The sequence below is a fragment of the Misgurnus anguillicaudatus genome, chromosome 5, assembly GCF_027580225.2.
Source record: "Misgurnus anguillicaudatus chromosome 5, ASM2758022v2, whole genome shotgun sequence".
Taxonomy (NCBI): domain Eukaryota; kingdom Metazoa; phylum Chordata; class Actinopteri; order Cypriniformes; family Cobitidae; genus Misgurnus; species Misgurnus anguillicaudatus.
In genome coordinates, this window is record NC_073341.2 from 189,408 (window position 1) to 196,612 (window position 7,205).

At 35.0% G+C, this 7,205-nt stretch overlaps 1 long non-coding RNA gene across 1 annotated transcript; it reads right to left on the bottom strand.

Annotated features, from left to right (window-relative positions):
* Positions 1 to 430: 430 nt before the first annotated feature.
* LOC129434329 (uncharacterized) lies at positions 431 to 6,869 on the bottom strand. The gene is made up of 3 exons (XR_012369460.1): positions 5,970 to 6,869; positions 3,464 to 3,512; positions 431 to 1,233 (listed from the first exon to the last, which is right to left on the bottom strand). It is a non-coding gene; the product is annotated as an uncharacterized lncRNA (long non-coding RNA).
* Positions 6,870 to 7,205: the final 336 nt, after the last annotated feature.

Consider the following 7,205-nt stretch of genomic DNA (forward strand, 5'->3'; position numbering starts at 1 on the left):
GCATTATTTTTTTCTGATTAACACAAAAGAAGATATTTTGAGGAGTGATGGTAAACCCACAACAGATAGTGACCATTGACTTCCATAGTAGGATTAAAAAAATTATGGAATTTAATAGGTACCATCAACTGTGTGCTAATTATCATTTTTCTAAATATTTTCTTCATCATATATCAAAATACTTTCAAAATATTTTTTTTCCTACTATGGAAGTCAATGGTAATGTATTTCATTATTTGCTTTTACAGGCTTGCAGAGGTGATATGATGAAGACTTAAACATCCTTGACACAACTGAATGCACAACTTAAAGAGATAGTTCAATGAAAATTCTGTCATCATTTACTCATCCTCGTGTTGTTTTAAATCTGTATGCATTATTTTTTTCTGATTAACACAAAAGAAGATATTTTGAGGACCCTGGGGAAAAAATAGTATGCTAAATATATTTAATTTTGATATACTTAAGTATACTTGCAGTCACACTAATGACCAGTATACTTAAAGTGTGCTATTGATTAGTTTATTTAAAGAGTGCTATTTTGGAACAACTAATTTTGTACTTAATATATTTTAGTTGTATATTAATTGTAACAAAGTACAACTTTAAGTGTATTTAGTGTACTTTTGTGTGCTAAAGTGGAACAACTTTAAGTGTATTTAGTACAATTTAAGTACATGACTGTTTTTGTGCTAAATTCATGCTTGATAAGTGGATTTAGAGTGTGTTTTATTTATGTTAGGAGTACATTACAAATGTATTATGAGTGTCTTGCAAACATACAATCAGTATACCTTAAATAGACTGTTAGCGTATATTCTATATATTTTTGGCCAATCCAAAATTCTAAAAACTGCCCTGGTGAAAAATGAATATGCCAAGTACATTACATTTTGTATACTTTTACATACCTGCAGCTAGATTAGTAATGAGTATACTTCAAGTGCGTTAATAATTAGTTAACTTAAAGAGTGCTATTTTGGGAATAGATTTCTTTAGCTGGTAACATAACCAAAATAATTTTTTCCAAATAAATAAAAGCTGATTAAAACAGTCAAAAACAATTCATTTTAAATATATTTAAAATATAGTTTTATTCACAGCATTCAAAGTGTACAGTATTTGCCTAAAAATTGAACAATTACTCATTGAAGAATGTCAAGATGATTGAGTTTACAATGTCTTTCCCAAATCAACTTTAGTCTGGCAGGTTTTGGTTCAGCCTAAGGAAATCTGAAAAAGAGAGACAATAAGCTCAATTAAAAAGTGTTTAATATTAAAACATTACATTTATTTAAGACTTACTGTATTAAATCTATAGTTTACTGGCAGAGATTGTATAGCAGATATATTTTTACCTAAACTAGAGCTTGACTTAAATGTCATCATATATATTAAAGAGACACAAGGCAGCATTTTTATGTTAATAAATCATCATCGTAAGTCTGGATATGGTTAAATGACTCATTACATGACGAATGAAGACTCTCTCGCCCGCGCCTACCGTCAGTAGGAAGAATACCCCACTTGCAAGTTCGCTGTATCCGACCAGGTGTTCTTCAGTCTCGTCAAGTCTCAGATATAGAAAGCATTTACTCCCAGACACTAGGGGGAGCTAGTAGAGAAATAATACTCAGACTTGCCTTGTGTCCCTTTAAGGAGCAGTTTCCCGGACAGGGATTAGACTAAAATAAATGTAAGAGGTGTTCAAACTGAAAACAACTTGCTCTGACATATCTTAAAATACATCAGTGCCCATTGTTCTACATCGTTATGCACATAAGTAATGTTTTTAGTAAGGCATGTTTGTTAAAACTATCCTGTCCCTGTCCGGGAAACCACCCCTAAGAGTTTTCATTATAATGACTTGCCTATATGGGCTGCAAAATCCTCCTTACATAAAATACTTCAGCTCCTAAAGAAAGATTTTATTGTATTAAATTTAAATGTAAAACTTGTCAGAAAGAAAATGCAACAAGCAGACAATTGGGTGGTTTCCTGTAAAGGGATTAGCTTAAAACAGGACTAGGCCTTAGTTTAATTAAGAAATATAACTGTCACGACAGGGTAGGAGAGACAGGACGCAAACGCAAGGTTCCAAATAAATAACATTTAATAATAAAAACACGAGGGCTGACAAGGTGAATACAGAAACTCAGGAACATGAACACAGGAACAGACAGGGTATCGTAGACAATGATCCAGCAGTGAGCAAACAGAAGACAGAGGTATATATACACACACAGACTAAATGACAAACAGGTGTGATGAGGCAGGTAATTAATCAATGAATGTCCAGGTGATAACAATCGGAACAGAGACAAGACATGACACGGATTAACCGTGACATTACCCTCCCCTCTACGAGTGGCTACCAGACACTCACATAAAACAACAAAAACAAAGTCTGGTAGCGAGAGTCCAAGGGAGGGGTGGAGGGCTTGGGGACCCTGGCGAAGCCGGCAGCCGCCGGGATGAGACCAACAGGACGGTTGGCCGGACTGCGCCAGGAGAACCGGAGCGATCGCTCCGAGAACCGAGGCAGACGAATTACCCCCCTCCTGGGAATCGTCGACGATCAGATGCCCCCGGAAATCATCTCCCATCCCCTCGCGGAAACGGAGACCCTCGGTAGCCACCCCGGGGAAATGATCGGGCGTGGTCCGTTCCGGATCCCCCTGCGAGCAGGATGGTGGTCCTCCGAGGGACCGTCGACGACGACTCAACCGTTGGGGGACCGCCTGGGCCGATCCTCCTCCCGCAGGAGCGAGCGAGCGCTCACGGTGGTCCCCAAGAGACATCGGGGCTGATGGGGAATGAACCCCGATGTCACTACTCCCCCTCGACGAAACTCCTGGGGGAGCCGCCCTCCGTGAACCCGCTGCGCCCAGTTTGGCTGGATCATTATGTCACGACAGGGTAGGAGAGACAGGACGCAAACGCAAGGTTCCAAATAAATAACATTTAATAATAAAAACACGAGGGCTGACAAGGTGAATACAGAAACTCAGGAACATGAACACAGGAACAGACAGGGTATCGAAGACAATGATCCAGCAGTGAGCAAACAGAAGACAGAGGTATATATACACACACAGACTAAATGACAAACAGGTGTGATGAGGCAGGTAATTAATCAATGAATGTCCAGGTGATAACAATCGGAACAGAGACAAGACATGACACGGATTAACCGGGACAATAACTAGTTTCAAAAAACATGCCTTAATAAAAACATTACCTGTGTGCATTTTGAGGCAAAACAAAGGACACTGGTGTATTTTAAGATATGTCAGTGCAAGTTGTTTTCAGTTTGGACAGCTCTTACATTTATTTTAGTCTAGGACTAGTCTAATCCCTGTCCGGTAAAACCGCCTCAATATGTATATAACGTTATCTAAACTGAAGCTTGATTTACTACTACGAATGAATTATTATATCTTAAGAGTTTAAAATGACTTACCATTAGCTGCAAAGTCCTCCCTACAAATGTCTTGGAAAAACTTTAGCTTCTGAGGAAAGAATGCAGCATCATTAATACTAAATACAGTTAGGTAAAAGCCTTACAACCTCTAAACAGTCAATAAATGGTTAACTTTCACGCTACATTTAAAAAACAGATTTTCTGACGCTACCTTTTTTCATTAACATATACATACACACCAATACATACACTGTAAAAATTCAATTAATGAAATGTTGGAAGGGCAAAAATATATAAGTTAAACCAATTTTCTTGTTTGGGCTTAGTTGAGTAGGCATATTATTTTAAGTCTAGATAAATCTGTGTTTAAAACATTAAGTGAATGGTAATTTTCAAATTCAGTCAACATTCAGAATGGCTATGTTGACTGAACTAATTAAGACAAATCTGGTCAATATGTGGACTTATGACAGCTATGTTTCCTGACAACAAAATGCTCATAATATTACTGTTATTTGGTAACAAAATGTAATTTTCAGAGTTGTTCAGGCGTGAATGTATGTGCTTTAAGTTTAAATATGCGGTCGGTTAATATAGATAGCGTCTATTTAAAAATGTGCTCGGACACTTTCGGACGGAGAAGAGCTCCAGAAAATCACAGACACTTAAGCGCTCACACCCCGCCCAGCGCAGCCTCGCCTCGGCAAGCCCATCAGAAATCGACTGCTGGCTCTGATATCTCTGTGGCGTTTAAACATGCGATTTAATTCATTTTAATTTCTTATACTTAATAATAAAAGGTTTACCGGTATGTTTTAAATCATATTTTAGGATTGCACTTAAATGATATCGCTGTTGAATGATATTTCATATCTTTCACATTTGTTATAACTGGGCTGCGTACTGCCTGCGAATTTGAACTTCAGAGCTGTAGGTGCGAGTGGAGAAATAGTCCCAATATCATAACAATCTTAAAACTTCTAAATATACCCGTGTGTGTACCCGTGTGCGTGCGTGTGCGTGCGCGTGCGTGCTCGCGCGTGTGCATGTATGTATGTATGGGCGTGCGTCTGTGTATTTTGAATTTAAAATGTTTTAACTCGGAAGGATCTGGATCACAGGTCATTTCATCTGAGATCAATCCGCACGCAACAGCTGGAATCACTTACTGTTTCCCACAAGGACACAAATCAGCCGTTTCCTCAAGTTCACGTCAGGTAAGTGGTTGTAATTAAATGTTAATTTTAGAATATATTAATTGGCAAAGACGCAAATACTCGACGTTTTTGTAATTATATTTTTGTAAAGATATATTAGAAGTGTGTTATGTTATGTTACCGAAGTAAAGTGGAGCTAATTTAGTTAAGATAAAAAGCCTGGATATAGGGTTGGTTTACCGGACAGAGTTTAGAACTCTGTCTTTATTATAATTGGTACATTTTTACAAACAAACCTTATATAATACAATACTGGCGTGCATTTTGAGACAAAACAATAGCACTCATATGTTAAGAGATGTCAGTAAGTTATTTTAGTCAGTGAAAAGCCCTGTCCGAGAAAAGCGCCCAATAGTGTTTAATTATGTGTGATGTCTGAGGGAAATTTGGCCTAACATTAACGTTATTTAGGGAATAAAGTCTTTCACCGTCAAGCTTTATTATATTAAACATGTTATTTATGTATGTGTGTGTGTTTATATTCCTCTGTTTATCAAACCAGAGCGGAGATGATGTGAGGGGCAGACCAGAAGGATACATAGCGAGACAGTCTCCGCTTGGACTGGCTGAAGAAAGTCTCCTAAATGGCCCTGGAGATGTTCTGACTGACTTTGGAGGCTTTTTGGACTGTTTTATGCCCTCTATTTAAAGAAGACTTAATTCTGTATGTTCAGCCTGTATGATAAGTGAATAAAAAGCTTTTGTTTTTATGTGACTGAAGTTAATTATTTTGTTTACAACACCAGCATAAATTATTTGATAAATAATTAAAAAATGTTATTAAAAAAAACCCAAATAATAAATATTAATTGAAGTAACACATAAAACATTGAGTGAATACTTAAATTTTAATTGACAGAGTATTTGCTGTATGTTTTTAAAGATTCAACTGATTAAAACATTTTAGTTGAATGAACTATAAAGCTAGTTGAGCAAACATACTTTTTTATATTTGAGTCAAGTTTGGGCCAACTAAAAAACATCAATCCAGGTAACACTTTGGAGACAGAAATTGAGTGAACGTAAAATTTCTGTGGAACTAGTTACTAAAAAATAATTCATTGAGCCAACAATTTATTTTTTACAGTGTATATTTAACAAAACAATCGGGTGTACTAATTCGATATAAACGGCTAACAGTGCTATCTTTCAAACCTTTAACATTAGCTATAAGCTAAGCTAAGCTACACAGCAGCTTATCACTAATAGCGAGTTAGACACCGCGTTATTGACAATATTTCGCATTCGAAATATGATAGTCTACTGATAAACTTCAGAATAGTCAAACGATAATCAAATATAATTAATTTTAAGATATTTTAACGTACCTTGGGACTGAATCCGTCCGCCTTGAACGACTGGTAAAAATCAAAATACGTGCGTCGTGACGTCATCACACACACGTCAGATGCATTATTCAAATCTTAGAATTCACTTTTCTCTGAAATGCATTTACGAAAACTGTTTAAGTTAATTAATGTGTACAGCTAAAAGCGGTATGCAATTGACTCAAAAACTACAAAAAAACAAACACTCATATTCCCCTTACAAAAATGAATGTTTTTTTTTTTGTGGTAAATGTTTAGTAACCATGTTTTTTTGGTGTATTGATTATTATAAGCAAAACCATGGTTATTTTGTGGTAAAACACAGTTAATTGGTTTATCCTATGCTTGACTATAGTGAAGTTAAAGTGTACCTTATTATGTTAATAGTATATTACAAATGTATACATCTACAATATAAAATGTAACTGAACATACTGCTCTCTCGTAATTTTAAGCCCACGTTATTTCTCCATAAAATAATATACATTTGAACACCCCATATACTTTCAAAATGTACTTAAAATATACTGTTTCTAAAGAATACTAAATAATGTATTTTAGAAATATACTGTCAGTGCATTATTATAATGATAACTTTAAGCATACCGATAAAGTATACCTAAAATACATTTTAAAATAAGTTTAAATTTAGTATACTTTAAAAATTGCACAAAACTTTAACTTTAAGGATATTTTTCTAAAGTATACTTTTAGAAAATATACTAAAGTATAATTATTTTGAAGTATGTTAAAAGTTTAATTGTAAAAAATACGCGCAAATATGTTGTAAGCATACTTTAAATATGTTTAAAGAAAGTACATTCCTTTGTAAGTATATTTGTAATGTACTATTGCAAAGTTAAATATACTTGAAATACAATAAAGTATATTTGTTTTTCACCAGGGGAGTGATGGTAAACCCACAGCAGATAGTGACCATTGACTTCCATAGTAGGAATAAAAATGATGGAATTTAAAAGGTAATATCAACTGTGTGCTAATTATTTTTCAAAATATTTTCTTCATCATTTATCAAAATACTTCCAATTTTTTTTCCTACTATGGAAGTCAATCGTAATGTATTTCATTATTTGCTTTTACAGGCTTGCAGAGGTGATATAATGAAGACTTAAACATCCTTGACACAACTGAATGCACAACTTAAAGAGATAGTTGAATGAAAATTCTGTCATCATTCACTCATCCTCGTGTTAATTTAAATCTGTATGCATTATT